At 41.4% G+C, this 19394-nt stretch overlaps 1 protein-coding gene across 1 annotated transcript in view; it reads right to left on the bottom strand.

Annotated features, from left to right (window-relative positions):
* The window catches only part of tmem209 (transmembrane protein 209), a 265065-nt gene that overhangs the window by 73731 nt on the left and 171940 nt on the right, over positions 1-19394 (bottom strand). The window lies entirely within an intron of this gene.

The following is a 19394-nucleotide window of genomic DNA, read 5'->3' as shown; positions in this document are numbered from 1 at the left end:
GCATTTGGCGAATTTGGACACGGCCGTGTAGTCCTGTGCGCTCTCCATTTTCGTCTCCGTCTCTTTTTTGCGTAGCCGCGGTGCATGATGGGATATAGAAGTGCGTGAAGTGTGCATGGATGCACGCTTCGCTTACGTCCGATCTCCGTGGAAACGGTGGAAAGCTAAGGGCAGATTTGTGGTGCGCATAAATTTCAGCTACATATAGAAGGATGTTTAACAGAAGACCCATTGCAAGTTGCAACTGCTTTTAATAAATATTTTGTAGAATCTGTTGACATGTTGACTCAAAGTAGTCCCCCTATAAGCTTGGGTAAGGCTATAGAATTGAATACATCTCAACCTGTGTTCTCCTTAAATGAAGTCTCCCAACCAACTGTATATAAAATTATAAGTGCACTGAAGAATTCCAATTCAAAAGATGTTTATGGGCTGGACTCTACCTTGTTTAAAACACACAAAGAGTCTCTTACAGATCCCATTACCAAATTGATTAATCTTTCTTTCAGACAATCCTTGTGCCCAATGATGTGGAAGCCAGCCATTGTTACACCAATTTTCAAGTCGGGAAATGCGAATGAGGTCACAAATTTCAGACCTATCAGCATTTTGCCCGTGGTATCAAAAATAGCTGAGAGGTGTGTCGCAGACCAACTTCTGTGCCACCTCAATAACTCACCATACAGACTGCACCCCTTGCAGTTTGGCTTTAGAACCAATCATTCCACCGACACAGCTACCTGTTTTCTCATTGAAAGTGTAAAATCTAAAATGGACAAAGGGGGTGTGGTCGGTGCCATTTTCCTTGACTTGAAAAAGGCATTTGACACAATTAATCACAGAATTCTCATCTCAAAATTAGCACAATTTAATTTCTCACCAGATGCTGTAAATTGGGTCAAATCTTACTTACTTACTAGTTAATAACACACTGTCATCTCATCTGGCATACAATGTTGGAGTCCCCCAGGGATCTATCCTAGGACCAATTCTGTTCAGTCTTTACATCAATGATTTGCCAACAGTGTGCACTGGATGTGAGGTACAAATGTATGCAGACGACACTGTGATCTATGTACATGGAAAAAACAAAGATGAAACTGCTAAAAAACTGTCTGAGTCTATGGCCCATATTTCAAATTGGCTGACTGGATCATGTCTTCATCTCAATGTAAAAAAAACTGAATGCATGTTTTTTACAAAAAGACCATCAACTTCCCCAAATCCTGATGTTGTTGTTGCGGGTAAGAAAATAAGTATCGTGACACAATATAAATATTTGGGTGTTGTGTTAGATTCAAATCTTACTTTTAAACAACATGTAAAGAAGGCCACCCAAACAGTGAAACTAAATATAGCAAATTTTAGACATATCAGGCATAATTTAAACCAAGAAGCTGCAAATTTATTTTTTAATGCAATGATAATGCCTCACCTGACCTACTGTGTCACCTCCTGGTCTCAGGGCTGCAAGACAACAATGAAACCAATCCAGTCAGCCTATAAACAGGCTCTCAAAGTCCTGGATATGAAACCTTTTTGCCATCACCATTGTAAAGTCTTGAGCAAACATACACTTTTAAATTGGGACAATCTAGTAAAATTTCAGGATGCTAACTTGGTCTTCAAAATTCTTCATGGCCTTGCTCCTCCTCCACTCTCTAAATTTTTTACACAGAGTGGTAGAAACACCAGAACTGCTGCCTCAAACAATCTAGTTGTGCCTCTGAGAAAAAGCTCATTTAGCCAATCTGCTTTCTCAGTTCGAGTGGTACAGTTTTGGAACACTGTCCCGCCTCACATCAGAAGCGTGGAGTCACTCAGGACTTTTAAAATCATGGTGAAAAAATGGTTACTTCTGAATCAAGCCTGTGATCATCAAATGTGAAATTGTGCTGCCATGTGCTGCCTGCCAGCCTCATCTGTTCTGTGTTGTCTGTAGATTTTGTCTGTCTGTGTCACAGTGTTTTACTAATTGCCTACTTACCTGTACTAACTTTTAAAACATTTTACTAATTACCAAACTAACTTTTTATAATCTTGTATTTTATGTGTGGTGGCATTTTACATCTTGCCATAGGGACTGCAGTTGGAAACTAGCTGTATAGCTAATACTGGCGCATTTACAGAAATGTCGATTAATGTGCATTGTCCCTATTCAAATAAACTAATAAATAAATAAATAAAAGCTTCAAGTGCTCTGCTGCTCCTCTAAAAGCACCATAAAACTGTCTCTGCTGCTGCATTTGGGCTGTGTTTGCCTGGGCACTCATGACTGGAGCCTGTTCTCGGATCCACTCAGTCAAATATTTTGTTTTTAACCCAATTACAAAATTTAGAAGTGTATTCATTTATTTGAAACAGTTTTGCTCCATTCCTGAAAATAATCATTTACCAATATAACATTATTTAGGCTATTTCTTTTCATTGTACATCAGAGCTGTTGCACTGGGGCTTCTACATAATGCATATGCAACATATTTGAAACGATATTCAGAATAGCCACAGTTAACAAAATTAGAAACAAAAGTTTGGAAACAGTATACTTATACACGTGCACCACAAAGTTTTGTGCACTCTCCGGGGTATTTTAATCAGGCTTTGAAAAGAGACCTTACTGACCTTTTGCTTCCAAGTGGTACAGTTCTTATACAATATGTAGATGACATCCTCATAGCCTCCTCTAATGAACAGGACATTCTCACCGCAACCCACTCCACTCTTTTACGATTGGCTGAGAAGGGGTATAAAGTTAGTAAATCAAAATTACAATTTGGAAGACGAAGGGTTGTATTTCTTGGGAGATCAATTTCAGGCTCATCTTCCTCAGTTTCAAACCAACATCGATCTACCATACTCCACCACCCTAAACCTAAATTAGTAAAAGACATGTTATCATTTTTAAGTTTGAAATCATGGACGCTAAAGAGATACTTATGCCAGGGGCTTCAGCACAATTAGCAGAAGTCATAGCTTTAACCAGAGCATTGCTAAAGATCAAACAGCAAATATATATTCTGATTCTGCTTATGTAACACATGCAATACACATTGATGCCCCTCATTGGATGCGTAAGGGATTCATAACCAGCACTGGACAACCTATTAAACATCCCAAAGAAATGACTGAATTGATAGAAGCTGTTAAATTCCTATCTGAAGTAGCTGTATTAAAATGCAAGGGCCATGCAGAGAGAACAACACTTATAGCTAGAGGGAATGAAGCAGCAGATGCAGCAGCAAAAAAGGCAGCAGGTTATAAGGGACCTCCAAGTAAAAAGTATATGTGTGTGCAGATGGATGAAGAGAAAGATTCAGTGAAGTTGACAGAGCAGGATATTATTGACTTACAGACTCACGCAGGACCGTATGAACATAGTGTTTCGACTGACAAGGGTGCGAAGAAGGACGAAAAAGGACTTTGGCGCTATCATGACGGACGTTTAGTTGCACCTAACTCTTTCTCAAGATGGGTCGAAGTTACCCCAGTAAGGAGAGAGACAGCTAATTCAGTCATTAAGTGGCTGACAAGAGAATTTGTTCCTAGGTATGGGTTTCCCCGTACCATCAGATCTGATAATGGCACACACTTTTCTAACAAAAATGTTTGAAAGGTTGAAAGAGAAAATCGCACATTGAAAGAGCAAATCGCACATTGAAAAGCTATATAGCTAAAATCATGAACTCCACCAAAATGACGTGGCTGGATGCCTTGCCATTAGCACTGATGGCAATGTGATCCACACCACATAAACATCTCAATCTCTCTCCACATGAGATCTTAACTGGGAGAAGGATGGACACTCCTCTCCAACCTGATGTGTGTGTACCTAGAAATGACCAAGACCATGAAATCTCTGACTATTACAAAGCATTAACTAATTTAAGTTTAGTTCTCTCCCAACAGATCCTGAACCTGGAGAACTCCTCTGAGTCAACTTTGGAAGACCCAATCAAACCTGGTGATTGGGTACTGGTGAAAAGTATTAAACCTAATTGGACTGAACCCAAATTTGTAGGTCCTTACAAGGTACTTAACAGTCGCTCAAGGGCTATTAGAATCGAAAAAATTGACAAAGCCCAAAAAAGCAAAGTGAGCCACTGGATTCACATTACTCATTGCGTCAGAGCCCAACTTCCTGAACGCACTCTGAAACAAATTACAACTGATTTGGCCAAACTTGATTCTTCTTAATTATGACTGTGGCATTGTATGAGTACTCTCAAAGAGATACTACATTAATTGTAATGCGGATGCTGCATAATTTCTATTTTCTTCCCTTTGTATGTTCCTATGAAATAATCACACAATAACAACACTAACAACTAACCAATAACAGTTTTGGGCTTCACAAAATGTTTATTTCAGCAACAGTAATTTGACTGTTCTCTTGCAGCAGAAGACAACGAATCCATAATTGACACATGTATATATAGATATATAAATGTGTCAAAGGGGGGATATTACAAATTTAATTTTAGTTTTCAAAAGTGGATTGTGTGAAAAAAGGTGTTATCATTTAGAGAATGTTCTATTAACTATAAGATTGCTAACCAAGTTGCTGCAGGTTTCAAATCTATTCTTTGTTGGTGGTGTACCCTTAATAAAAATGTAGATAGAATTAATTATATTCATTACAATGTTATGTATCAGGCCAATCTAACTAGAGCTGCTTTACTCCTATTACAAGAAGAACTACATCCTAATACGTTAATGACCTACCAAAATCGTATTGCTCTAGACATGCTTTTAGCTGAAAAACAAGGTGTATGTTCACTCTTTGGTGACCAGTGTTGTACAATCATACCCAATAACACTGGCCCTGTTGGGCCTCTCCAAGAACTTTTAGATAAAATGAAAGATCACTCAGACCAGATGCTTACTGCCTCTGGAATTAATGATGTAATAGGTGATTGGTTTTCTGATACCTTCAGAAAATGGAAAACTTTATTTCTCTCGCTTTTCACTTCTCTTAGCATGATTCTAACCATACTGATGGTCTGTGGCTGTTGTTTCATCCCTTTTGCTCGAACTATGGTTGAAAGGTGTGTGACTACAGCTTTTTCTAAAGAAGTTACTGCTGCAAAACAAATGGCACTACTTCCTATTTCTTCTAACACCCCTCCTCCTATGTACATCACAGTTATTTCTGACTCTGAGACTGAGGACATTCAGTATAAACATACTATATAATGTTGTTTTGGGAAATTCATGTTTTTGATTTTGGGTTGGTTTAATAATAGCATAATCATGTACAGTACTGTGGGTATATGTGGTGTCTTCGGACGGTTGCCGGGAGCGGGGCCACAAAATGTCTTTTCCCATTTAAGTCAGAAGGTGAAAAAATGTCAATACTATAATAAATGGGTTTTTAGATTTTGTACCCATAAATCCACGTACTTTAATTTAGCAAAATTATTTTCATTTATTCTACTCATGAATGTGTATGCTTTTGTTATTATCCGTAGTATTATACTTGCTTAAATTTTTAATTTCTTCCATTATTGTTACTTGTTGTAAATATTTTTATTTTTCATAATTTGGTTCACACCATGTAGCATGGTGTGAAAAGGGGGAATTGTAAGGTATTTTTTAACAATGTAATACTACCCCAGATGCCTGTAGCCCTACTCACCAAAGACCCCCACCCTGAGAGGATCATAAAGCAATCTGCGAGCACTGGGGCCAAGAAGATAACACCTATGATCAGGGCCACTTCTTATCTGTAGCCCTGTTCACCAAGGACTGGGAGACCCCCACCCTGAGAGAGTCATAAAACAATGAGATTGATTGACTTAAAAACACACGTTGTGGGATTTTGCCAAAAGGTTTTTAATGTGTAACCACATGTTGCCGAGAGGAAGACCCGCCTCACACACTGGGAGGTCTATAAAAGCTGGAAACACAAACATCTCAGGACTCTCTTCCTATCCTTTCCTGAGAGTCCGGTGCTTCATTGTTAACTTTACCTGTGATGAACTCATTAAACCCTTCTGACTTATATTTCAGTCTCTTAGTCCTCTTTGACGCTTGCATCAGAAACGAACATTTCTTACAAGTCTAAGTACTTTGAAGCGACACTGCAAGCGTTTGAGTTTGTTTCGTCAGAGGAACCATACAGATTTGGAAGAAATTGCTACTTTTGTAGAAGAGGAACTGGCTGGAAGTGGTCGGTTGCAGGGGTATCGGTGGTTACACCATAGAGCTATACAAAGAGGATTTGTTGTTTCTCAAGAAATGATTAGAATTTTACTGAAAATATTGGATCCAAATGGGGTAGAGTTGCGAAGAAGGTGGCGTCTTCGGCGAAGACAGTACAGCGTAAGGGGGCCAAACGCATTGTGGCATTTGGATTCATATGATAAACTGAAGCCGTATGGCATCTGCATAAATGGCTATATTGATGGCTTTAGTCGACACATTATGTGGATGGAGGCATACATTACTAACAGCGATCTGAAAATAATTGCAGATTAATATATCAACACAGTCACTCGAGTTGGGGGGTGTCCGCAAAGGCTCCAGGCGGATCCAGGTACAGAGAATTCACATGCCCGAGACATGCATCGGTTCTTTCGCAGAAACCACACCGACACATTTGCTGGAGATCAAAGCTTCATCTATGGATGCAGCACCGCCAATCAACGAATAGAGTCTTGGTGGGGAGTCCTGCGTAAACAATGCATCCAGTTTTGGATGAACATCTTTCAAACTCTAAAGGAACATGGACATTTCACCGGTGATTTCCTGGACAAAAACTTGGCACAATTCTGTTTCCTCAACATTATACAGGTAATCTATTTTCAGTGTTGCATAGCTTTAGACACTCATTACTTCCCTGGAAAATTAGACTATAGCACGTTGGCGTATGAGCTATTAGTTACTTATTGATCATATTGCTTCTGTTGGCAATCTTTTTGTGAGGCCTAATGGTCCGTTTTGTGGGCTAAGAAGGGGCAGTCGCTGTGTCGTGCGTCTGTGGAAATGTGGATGTGGTTTTTATCCTCTATGCGCGAGTTTTTGGGAGCGCACATTCACGCCAAAGTATGCCAAAAAATGAAACTCCTATCGCTATTGCTGACATCAGTAATAGCAATAGGTAGGCTATAGGTAGGCTATAAAAGTAGGCTACTCTAATACTGGCTACATTAAAGTTGGTCTACATTTTAAGTGTAAAACTGCTTGATACATTTGACACCCTGTTATTATATCCAGTTAAACATATCTATTTATCGTATTATAGCGCGAAATAGATGGTGTGGTCAGAACCTGGAACTCACACCGCATAATGACGAGACGTGGCTTTGGGATGCTTGGAGAAAGACCAGTTCTCATGTACACCATGCCACAACTTCATGGAGGTGAGGACAAGTTGCAGCCAGTCATACCAGAAGAAATAGCAATATGCAAAGAAGAGTGCACACCTAAAGGGCAGTACCCCTGTGATCCAACTGTCTTTGAACTCTGCACTGTCCTCATGGATGAAAATGGATGGAGTGCTCCAGTAAATGGCTCCACAGCTGCGGAACTATACATACATTTAAGAAATGAACTACTTAACTATATTTGAACTGTTGAACTCACCACCTCTACTGAGAGGTGTTATGCTAAAGTTGTTTGTATTTGAAGGAGAAAAAAACTTAGCAGAATGTTTTATTTGAACATTGTATTTATTGCTTAATTATTGTTATTGAACATTCAAAAAGTGCATAAAACTGCTTTTCTGTAAAATGTGTAACATTCAAAAGTTGCAAATGTGCCTACCAGAGGCAATGTAAAGACACTTGGTTTGAAACATGAACCGTAACAGTAGCATATTTGTCAAAAAAATAAAATGTGAAAAATGAAACAATGTTCATTCATAGTAAATAAACATTTACTTTGTCATAAAAAAACAGGACAAAGAAAACTGAAACAGTGCCATACTCATGTCTAAACAATATCCATTATCCAGATATTACTGTCAAGGATTGCGTTAAACTCACTGCGGAAGTCTGGGGAGTTATCATAGCTGTCTGGCAAATGCAAAAGTGATGCACAGGTACGCCCAATTGGTCTACGAGTAAATGCTGTCTGAACAACAAATTCGACTGTGATAAAACCAGATACCAGCAAATCTGACCCTGTACAGAACCTCAGAAATTCCTCGACTCTCTCTTCACTAAGTTCTTTGACATATTTTTTCAAGTACCATGCCACCTCTGCTTCATTTGGTGTCATTGTATCAGGAAAGTGTAACTTTTCAGCTACTGTTTTTGTATTAGGTTTCCGCTCACTGTACATTTTTGTCAGTTCTTCAGGGTTGAGTAGCATATGTGGCTGTGCAATCCCCTGCCAGCAGTCAATAACAAATATTGGCTTTTGGATTATTTCTTTGTGTGCTAGCTCAAGCAATATTTCAGGAAGGGTTTCAGAACAGATTTTTCTGCGGCATTCATAGTTAGTAGCAGGTCTGTGATCTCATCAGCATTGACAGAATCAAGGTTAACAAGAGCCTTGCTGATAACATTTTTCTCATGGGAGCTGAAAAGCTGGAGAAAACTTTTGATTAGGTCACTGTAAATCTTCCCAAAAAGCATTTCCTCTAGAAACGGAAGGGCAAGTTTAAGAGGCAGGTACCCACAATCTTGAAATCCTTTAACAAAGATCCTACCAATAGCCTTCCAAGTTACTTCAGTAAAATCATGTCTAAGAAAAGGCAGTTTATAGGTGCTTCCCAGAGTACACCTTTCATAAAACTCTCCCCAGAAGCTAGTGTAGACATCTTTGAGTAAACCTGAACCACTACCCTTCTCCAGTCTGTTCTCTGGAAGAAAACGCTTAACTTTAATAGTTTTGCGTAGTATGTCATCATCTGAAAAAGCCCCTATCATTTCACTGAACCTGTTTGCATGGTGTAACATCAAAGTCACCTCTGGTATGATGCTTTGTGGACTGGGTGGGAGCGTACCATCAGGCTGGTGAATGAGCGTATCACTGAGAGAAGCCTCACTGTTAGTTGGGTCTGGGCCAAATGTAATCTCTGGGTTAGAGTTGGTAGCATTCAAAACAGAAATACTCTGAGCATAATCTGAAGTATCCAGAGGTATAGCCACTGAACTATCAACATGAAATGTTGCAAAATCTGTACTATTTTCTGCATAGGCTAACCCTGTGCTCATATCCTCTGAAAAAATATAGACCTCTGGCTGCATCTCTGGTAACAGTTTTTGTGGGTTATTAACAGCTTCTGGGTGCTCTTCATCTCCCTCAAAAGGTGTATAATCATCAACATCATCATCATCCACAATCACTGTTTTGGGTTGGGTTGCCAAATAAAACCTCAGAATTGGTAGCTTCACAGTATTGTATATGTCTTCTACAGACATTTCATGAGGTAGGGGATTTTGTTTAAAATCCCAAACATCAAAATCGAAATCAGTCTCAGCGCCTTTGTTAGATTTCCCCTGTGGAAAAAACAAGGATTTTCCTTGTTCTAAAATGTCATTAAATCCTGCCTGGTTGCTTATGTTAACCTTTCTTGTCCCTCCTCCTTGTTTTGCTCTGACCTGCTTTGTTATTTTGTTTTCAGTGTGGATCCAGCCTATTTCAATTATTCGGTTAAATGGTTTAGCTCTTTTTTTTGTTTTGTTAGATGGTCCTGGCTCTTCTTCCCCAATTTGAGTTTGCTTTCTAACTTTCATTTTTTCCCTTAGTTTCTCAAAAAGTCCCTGTTTTCGTATGGTTGAATATGGATGAGATTTGCAAAAATTTATCAATGCAATTCTGTCTCCATAGAATGGCAGGTGATCCTCCAAATCTGCATCTTCCATCAGCAAAATTACTTCTCTGTCAATCTGCAAGCAGTGCAAAATAATGAAAGTGTTGGGATCAAACAATTTTGATTGGAAAAATAAATGGACATCATTGTTAACAGTGAAACAAAAGTGGCAAGTAATTGATTTGTAATGTAACTGTTATATGTGCATGTATTGGCCCAACTGCAATAGCATCTAAACATAGCCCATATGATATGGGGGTGCATTTTACAATAAAAGTAACCTTTTGGTCTTCAATCCATTTGATGGTTTCTTCTGAGACATGATGCCTTCTTAAAAATGCCACTATTTCAGAAATTGAGTCATTCATTATGGATCTGTAAAAGACAAGAAAATATGCCAATAATTATCTGTCCATTTACTGTCTCTTTTAATTATACACTAGTCACAGCATAAAACTTACTAATATCATGATATTCACATCCAAAGCAAGTCTTCCTCCAAAACTGGATATGGCCAGATCCACAATCCACTGTAAACACATGCCTTGGTGAATGGAGATATTCAATACATGCATAATTATGGCTTTTAATAGCGCTATTCTTAAATTTATGCTTTTGTCCACTAGCACTGGTATGGGGACCCACAACTACTATAGAGAATAAGAGAATTTGAGCAAAACTGGACCAACTCACGGGGACAGTTGCAAACAATGGCCTACTGTATTCTTGTAGATATTTTAAACAACATTGGTGTTGTTCGTAATGGCGCATTGAGCTGCCCGATTTAGTCTTAGTTGTATGCGGGGAGAGAGATGGGTCAATTGCGGATAAGCATAGTAGGGATAGTGCAAGGACGGAGCTAGCGTCTTGGAAAAAGTGCAGCATTTCTCCGGGGATGATCAGTGCTGTGTTGGTGATGAGTGACGGTCGGCCGCTCGATCAGTTCCTGTGCGCTCCTCATCCCCACATGAGCTCTCTGTGCCACATCCTTCTTGGACCTGGTCAGTGAGAACAGCCTGGCGTGGGACTATCCCGGAGGTTATGCTTACCTCGTGGTGGGCTTGTCTAAACCAGGTTTAAAACCTCTAATGCCGAAACAAACCGGGTCTAACAGCGCCATTACATTTAAACTCGTGAACCCATAAGTTTAAGGACCACATATGGACAACGATTGTTCATACATGTGTGGACACATGTGAACAAACTCCCTCTGTCCGTGACGAGCAAACAGCGGACCTGCCCCGCAGTCGGTCCCTTAGCCAGGTGTGCGCAGAGGTTGGCTAGCAGAACTCTCATGCACTACCCACGGCCTGATGTATGCTATAGGGAGAACATAAGCACCGGGTAGGTTTACTGGGAGCCTCACTCGCATCTAGACTAATTCGGGCCACTAGCCAAAAGGCCACCACACTGTAAATGTTTGAAAAATAATATTTCACATACCTATAATAAGATAATGGTCATTACCTGCTTCGAAAAGATGGTATAGAAACCCGGGTGAAGGAGAAGGTTCCCTTTGCTTCTTTAGCTTCATCTCCCACTTTGACTTTGAGTTTATTCTCGTAATACTACGACTTTTTTTTTCGTAATACTACGACTTTTTTTCACCCTAATACTACGACTTTTTTTCGTAATACTACGACTTTTTTTCCCGTAATACTACGACTTTCATTTTTTTCGTAATACTACGACTTTTTTTTTTTTCATAATACTACAACTTTTTTTCTCGTAGCGCCCGCATTTTTTTTTTTTTTTTAAGTGACCCTTATACTCCGTCGTATCGGTCAGAATCACTGTGATGCTTCACTGGATTGGATAATGTTTATTCGGGATTGTACAAGCTGTTTGAGTGCGAATGGATGGGTTTGTATGTGTGTGTGTGTGGTTCTGAAACACGAAGAAATAGAAACAACAATGAATGAATGTAAATGTACAAATAATCACACAACGATGAACAATGATAGAACGGTTACAAACTAGTAAAACTGACGTCAAATCAAATGAAAGCCTCAATATTGATAACGTAAGCTTTTGCCTAAGGACAAGCCATCCAGATAAATAGCTCTATCTAGTGGTTAAGAAAATAATTACATGAATGGCTCCCTCTATCGGCCACAAACAGAAATAACAAAGGCCGCTGGAGCCCTTCAGCCACGTGATGTGCTGCGGGGCTTACAACCAATTAAGGTGCACGCAGTGCATAACTTGTAAACGCCAGAACTAACGCTCGTATGAGGATGCACGATGCGCAGTACAGAAGGATGAAATAGTGAACCCATTTGACATTTAAAAAATATAAACTTTGCAATATAAATGAAATGTGAGGCACAAGGTGTCGAAGGGAAGTCGGCTTAAGCTAATTAAGCAAAGCAAAGGCATATAAAATACAATTAAATAATGCACTATTAACTTGCATTGATCACACACTTACTTGCACTAGATGCACACAATACACAGAATCAGCAGACAGCAAAGGCGGGATGACGTTGCAAACCATCTGAGCAGAGCCATCAGCCACTTCATCTGGAAGAGGGAGAAGGGATTGGTGGCCCACAAAACCATCATCGGGGGCTACGACAGAGGGGGTCTGGGACTTGTGGATCTAATCACTAAAAAGAACTACCTAAGGATTAAACTGATCCGCAAGTTCCTGGACCCCCTCTGTTGTGCCCCCTGGAAACCCTGTTTCGGCCACGCCATCAGCTGGGGGGGTGACCAGGAAGTGTTCCAGCTCTGCCAGGTGCTGCCGCCTTCGACGCTGGTCGGTCTGCCACCCTTCCAGCGTGAGGCGTGGGCAGCGTGGCAAGCGCTGAGGCCCTTGACGGTCGCCGCGCCGGCCACGCCCTGGCAGCTGTCCAGCATCCCCCTGAGGTTCAACCCGAATCTCCACCACACATAGTAATTTTGAATTCAAATGGAAACATAGACTGATCTACACTTGCCTACGCCTGCATGCAATCAGTCCCATAGAGTACGCCAGGGAGTGCCCGGTGTGCAGTGGACCCCCTGAGGATTTGATCCACCTCATGATCAAATGTCCTGTCGCCTGCCGCTTCTGGGCCCGGGTCCAAGACCTCCTCGCTCTGAGGCTGAACTGGAGCCTCCCACCGCCGGCGGCCCTGGGAAGGGGCGACCAGGAACGCCCTGCTGCCGAGAACCAACATCGCCCTGCTGCCGAGGCTGACCATCACCTGGACCATTGTGCGGGTGACAGACTTCCTGACCATCACACTCCAGACCACCGCACGCCAGACCACCGCACGCCAGACCACCGCACGCCAGACCACCGCACGCCAGACCACTGCCCGCCAGACCACCATACGCCAGATCACCGTCCCAACCATTGTCCCGTCAACTGCCACCCCGACCGTCCACCCGACCACTACCCTGCAGACCACCATCCTGCAGACCACCAACCCAAAGCCAACCTTCACCTCATCCGTCTCATCATGTCCATAGCCCGGTACACCATCTTCATCGTCTGAAACATCCACTTATACGACCACAGCACCGCCCCCCATTGGACTCTCTACACCACCCACCTCAGATACCTCCACATGGCCCCGCCCCTTGACGCTTTACCTGAACTCTGGTCCCCCACAACACCCTTATCAACGTCACCCCCCAAGGACGTTTGAACATTCTTTTTTGATCACTCCCACCCCCTCCCTTCATGGAAAACGGACTTGATATACTGAATTGAAAAAAAAAAATATTTTTGACTGATGGCTTATTCTTTATTTCTTTTTATGTCCTTGTGCGCCATGCCCCCTCATGTGTCTCATCTCACCCCACACCCTCCCCATTCACCCCAATGTTGTCTGTCCTGTGATGTATATAATTTGTAAATATTATAATATTATTTCCTGTATGTTCTCCCCATTCCCTCTTGTATATCATCCCCCTCCCCCGTGTCCCCCGCCCCACTTGCCCTAATGTTGTCTGTGCTGTGATTTTACAAATGGTATTTGTAAGTAAACATGAGTAGAATCCAGCAGCAAACTCACTCATAACTAAGTTGGTGTGTGCTGTAGGCCACAGAACTTGAAAAATGAAATTGTGAAAAATCCACAATAGATATCAACTAAATTCTTGCTGTGCAAAATAGGGCGTGGGGACTTGTGCAACACACATTTTAAAGTTTGGGTTTATCACCTTGCAAACTAAAGTTATAGGCGTTTTCATCTTTTATTGATACATTCACATTTTTAGGCGTTGAACAGCTCTTTTTCACCAACTTCACAGTACTCTGATATAAGTGATCAGAACTGTGCTTTCATACATTGTGGGTGCTTCTCAAGTAAAAATGAGTATAATCCAGCAGCAAACTCACTCATAACTAAGTTGGTTTGTGAAGGGCACTCATATGACTTTAGGCGGAATTCAATGCAATTTCCCATAGGCACCCTTAACTTGAAAAGTGAAATTGTGAAAAATCCACAATACATATCAACTTAATTCTTGCTGTGCAAAGTAGGGCGTGGGGACTTGTACAACATACATTTTAAAGTTTGGGTTTATCACCTTGCAAACTAAAGTTATAGGCGTTTTCATCTTTTATTGATGCATTCGCATTTTCAGGCGCTGAAAAGCTCATTTTCACCAACTTCACAGTACTCTGATATAAGTGATCAGAACTGTGCTTTCATACATTGTGGATGCTTCTCAAGTAAAAATGAGTAGAATCCAGCAGCAAACTCACTCATAACTAAGTTGGTTTGTGCAGGGCACTCATATGACTTTAGGCGGAATTCAATGCAATTTCCCATAGGCACCCTGAACTTGAAAAGTGAAATTGTGAAAAGTCCACTATACATATCAACTTAATTCTTGCTGTGCAATGTAGGGCGTGGGGACTTGTACAACATACATTTTAAAGTTTGGGTTTACCACCTTGCAAACTAAAGTTATAGGCGTTTTCATCTTTTATTGATGCATTCACATTTTCAGGCGGTGAACAGCTCATGTTCACCAACTTCACAGTACTCTGATATAAGTGATCAGAACAGTGCTTTCATACATTGTGGGTGCTTCTCAAGTAAAAATGAGTAGAATCCAGCAGCAAACTCACTTGTAATTAAGTTGGTTTGTGCAGGGCACTCATATGACTTTAGACGGAATTCAATGCAATTTCCCATAGGCACCCTGAACTTTCTTGGACAAGGGACAGGTGAAAAAGAGATGTTCGATGGTTTTTCAGGGAAATCACAAATGGTACAGCCTGACTTCTCAAATTTTAACCGCTTATTAAGGAAATTTGACACTGGGTGAATTCTGAATTCTAATTTTGAATTGTGTTTCTTTTACTTTAGGTGGAATTGGCAATTTAATGCAATATGACAATGCCTCTTCCGGATTGTTTTTTATCATAATCATGGAAAAGTATGGACTGGAATGCATTTGTAATAAATTTGTTGTTACATGCTTTCTCTAACAATTTGAAATGGTCGATTCTTAAGCTTGGTAGAGATGATTTAACACTGGAATGAATAATGGCATTTTGGATCAGGTGTATTAATGCTGTTGGAATAGCTTTACAAATTTGGAGATATTCTCTGTTTGTACAAGCGAAATGGAATCAGTCAATAAAACACGTATAGTCCAATAACATCCCATTACAGTCCATTAAATCAGTTACAAACAGAATTCCATTTTTAACCCATTCAGGTTTGAATATTGATTTCCTGTTAACTAATATTGATCTATTGTTCCATAGGACCGACCCATGTGGAGTGAAATTATGTGTGAATATCATTTTCCAATAGCGCAAAATTTGACTGTTAATTTGACAGAGCAAATGGAATCTTGGTTATTTCAAAGTCGCACCTCAATAAGAAATCTAGACCACCAAATTTATCAAAAATGGCCCTTGGAATGTGAAACCACATGGAATTGGGTGAAGCAAAAAAGGCCTTTAACCAATTGACTCTGAATGATCCAATCAAGGCCCCAAAATCCAAAGCTTTTACGCCACCATTTTTATATTCTTGAACTAATTGGGATCTCTTTAAGTAGTGTGTTTTATTTCTCCATATACATTGAAAAATCACTGAATTGGCCTTTTTAATGTTGTTATAACATTAAAGATAAGAGATAAAAAGAGAATGACAAGGGTATATTAACTTTGACACACCTTCAGCTTTGGATACAAGAACTCTTCCAAAAATTTGTGAGATCTCTTATGATCTCCTATTTTCTCGTAGCGCCCGCATTTTTTTTTTTTTTTAAGTGACCCTTATACTCCGTCGTATCGGTCAGAATCACTGTGATGCTTCACTGGATTGGATAATGTTTATTCGGGATTGTACAGGCTGTTTGAGTGCGAATGGATGGGTTTGTATGTGTGTGTGTGGTTCTGAAACACGAAGAAATAGAAACAACAATGAATGAATGTAAATGTACAAATAATCACACAACGATGAACAATGATAGAACGGTTACAAACTAGTAAAACTGACGTCAAATCAAATGAAAGCCTCAATATTGATAACGTAAGCTTTTGCCTAAGGACAAGCCATCCAGATAAATAGCTCTATCTAGTGGTTAAGAAAATAATTACATGAATGGCTCCCTCTATCGGCCACAAACAGAAATAACAAAGGCCGCTGGAGCCCTTCAGCCACGTGATGTGCTGCGGGGCTTACAACCAATTAAGGTGCACGCAGTGCATAACTTGTAAACGCCAGAACTAATGCTCGTATGAGGATGCACGATGCGCAGTACAAAAAGATGAAATAGTGAACCCATTTGACATTTAAAAAATATAAACTTTGCAATATAAATGAAATGTGAGGCACAAGGTGTCGAAGGGAAGTCGGCTAAAGCTAATTAAGCAAAGCAAAGGCATATAAAATACAATTAAATAATGCACTATTAACTTGCATTGATCACACACTTACTTGCACTAGACGCACACAATACACAGAATCAGCAGACAGCAAAGGCGGGATGACATTGCAAACCATCTGAGCAGAGCCATCAGCCACTTCATCTGGAAGAGGGAGAAGGGATTGGTGGCCCACAAAACCATCATCGGGGGCTACGACAGAGGGGGTCTGGGACTTGTGGATCTAATCACTAAAAAGAACTACCTAAGGATTAAACTGATCCGCAAGTTCCTGGACCCCCTCTGTTGTGCCCCCTGGAAACCCTGTTTCGGCCACGCCATCAGCTGGGGGGGTGACCAGGAAGTGTTCCAGCTCTGCCAGGTGCTGCCGCCTTCGACGCTGGTCGGTCTGCCACCCTTCCAGCGTGAGGCGTGGGCAGCGTGGCAAGCGCTGAGGCCCTTGACGGTCGCCGCGCCGGCCACGCCCTGGCAGCTGTCCAGCATCCCCCTGAGATTCAACCCGAGTCTCCACCACACATAGTAATTTTGAATTCAAATGGAAACATAGACTGATCTACACTTGCCTACGCCTGCATGCAATCAGTCCCATAGAGTACGCCAGGGAGTGCCTGGTGTGCAGTGGACCCCCTGAGGATTTGATCCACCTCATGATCAAATGTCCTGTCACCTGCCGCTTCTGGGCCCGGGTCCAAGACCTCCTCGCTCTGAGGCTGAACTGGAGCCTCCCACCGCCGGCGGCCTTGGGAAGGGGCGACCAGGAACGCCCTGCTGCCGAGAACCAACATCGCCCTGCTGCCGAGGCTGACCATCACCTGGACCATTGTGCGGGTGACAGACTTCCTGACCATCACACTCCAGACCACCGCACGCCAGACCACCGCACGCCAGACCACCGCACGCCAGACCACCGCACGCCAGACCACCGCACGCCAGACCACTGCCCGCCAGACCACTGCACGCCAGACCACCGCATCCCAAACCACCGTACCCCAGACCACCATACGCCAGATCACCGTCCCAACCATTGTCCCGTCAACTGCCACCCCGACCGTCCACCCGACCACTACCCTGCAGACCACCATCCTGCAGACCACCAACCCAAAGCCAACCTTCACCTCATCCGTCTCATCATGTCCATAGCCCGGTACACCATCTTCATCGTCTGAAACATCCACTTATACGACCACAGCACCGCCCCCCATTGGACTCTCTACACCACCCACCTCAGATACCTCCACATGGCCCCGCCCCTTGACGCTTTACCTGAACTCTGGTCCCCCACAACACCCTTATCAACGTCACCCCCCAAGGACGTTTGAACATTCTTTTTTGATCACTCCCACCCCCTCCCTTCATGGAAAACGGACTTGATATACTGAATTGAAAAAAAAAAAATATTTTTGACTGATGGCTTATTCTTTATTTCTTTTTATGTCCTTGTGCGCCATGCCCCCTCATGTGTCTCATCTCACCCCACACCCTCCCCATTCACCCCAATGTTGTCTGTCCTGTGATGTATATAATTTGTAAATATTATAATATTATTTCCTGTATGTTCTCCCCATTCCCTCTTGTATATCATCCCCCTCCCCCGTGTCCCCCGCCCCACTTGCCCTAATGTTGTCTGTGCTGTGATTTTACAAATGGTATTTGTAAGTAAACATGAGTAGAATCCAGCAGCAAACTCACTCATAACTAAGTTGGTGTGTGCTGTAGGCCACAGAACTTGAAAAATGAAATTGTGAAAAATCCACAATAGATATCAACTAAATTCTTGCTGTGCAAAATAGGGCGTGGGGACTTGTGCAACACACATTTTAAAGTTTGGGTTTATCACCTTGCAAACTAAAGTTATAGGCGTTTTCATCTTTTATTGATACATTCACATTTTTAGGCGTTGAACAGCTCTTTTTCACCAACTTCACAGTACTCTGATATAAGTGATCAGAACTGTGCTTTCATACATTGTGGGTGCTTCTCAAGTAAAAATGAGTATAATCCAGCAGCAAACTCACTCATAACTAAGTTGGTTTGTGAAGGGCACTCATATGACTTTAGGCGGAATTCAATGCAATTTCCCATAGGCACCCTTAACTTGAAAAGTGAAATTGTGAAAAATCCACAATACATATCAACTTAATTCTTGCTGTGCAAAGTAGGGCATGGGGACTTGTACAACATACATTTTAAAGTTTGGGTTTATCACCTTGCAAACTAAAGTTATAGGCGTTTTCATCTTTTATTGATACATTCACATTTTTAGGCGTTGAACAGCTCTTTTTCACCAACTTCACAGTACTCTGATATAAGTGATCAGAACTGTGCTTTCATACATTGTGGGTGCTTCTCAAGTAAAAATGAGTATAATCCAGCAGCAAACTCACTCATAACTAAGTTGGTTTGTGAAGGGCACTCATATGACTTTAGGCGGAATTCAATGCAATTTCCCATAGGCACCCTTAACTTGAAAAGTGAAATTGTGAAAAATCCACAATACATATCAACTTAATTCTTGCTGTGCAAAGTAGGGCATGGGGACTTGTACAACATACATTTTAAAGTTTGGGTTTATCACCTTGCAAACTAAAGTTATAGGTGTTTTTATCTTTTATTGATGCATTCACATTTTCAGGCACTGAACAGCTCATTTTCACCAACTTCACAGTACTCTGATATAAGTGATCAGAACTGTGCTTTCATACATTGTGGGTGCTTCTCAAGTAAAAATGAGTAGAATCCAGCAGCAAACTCACTCATAATTAAGTTGGTTTGTGCAGGGCACTCATA

The sequence above is a fragment of the Periophthalmus magnuspinnatus genome, chromosome 23 (assembly GCF_009829125.3).
Source record: "Periophthalmus magnuspinnatus isolate fPerMag1 chromosome 23, fPerMag1.2.pri, whole genome shotgun sequence".
In the NCBI taxonomy this organism is placed as follows: domain Eukaryota; kingdom Metazoa; phylum Chordata; class Actinopteri; order Gobiiformes; family Gobiidae; genus Periophthalmus; species Periophthalmus magnuspinnatus.
This window is presented reverse-complemented; position numbering and strand designations above follow the sequence as displayed.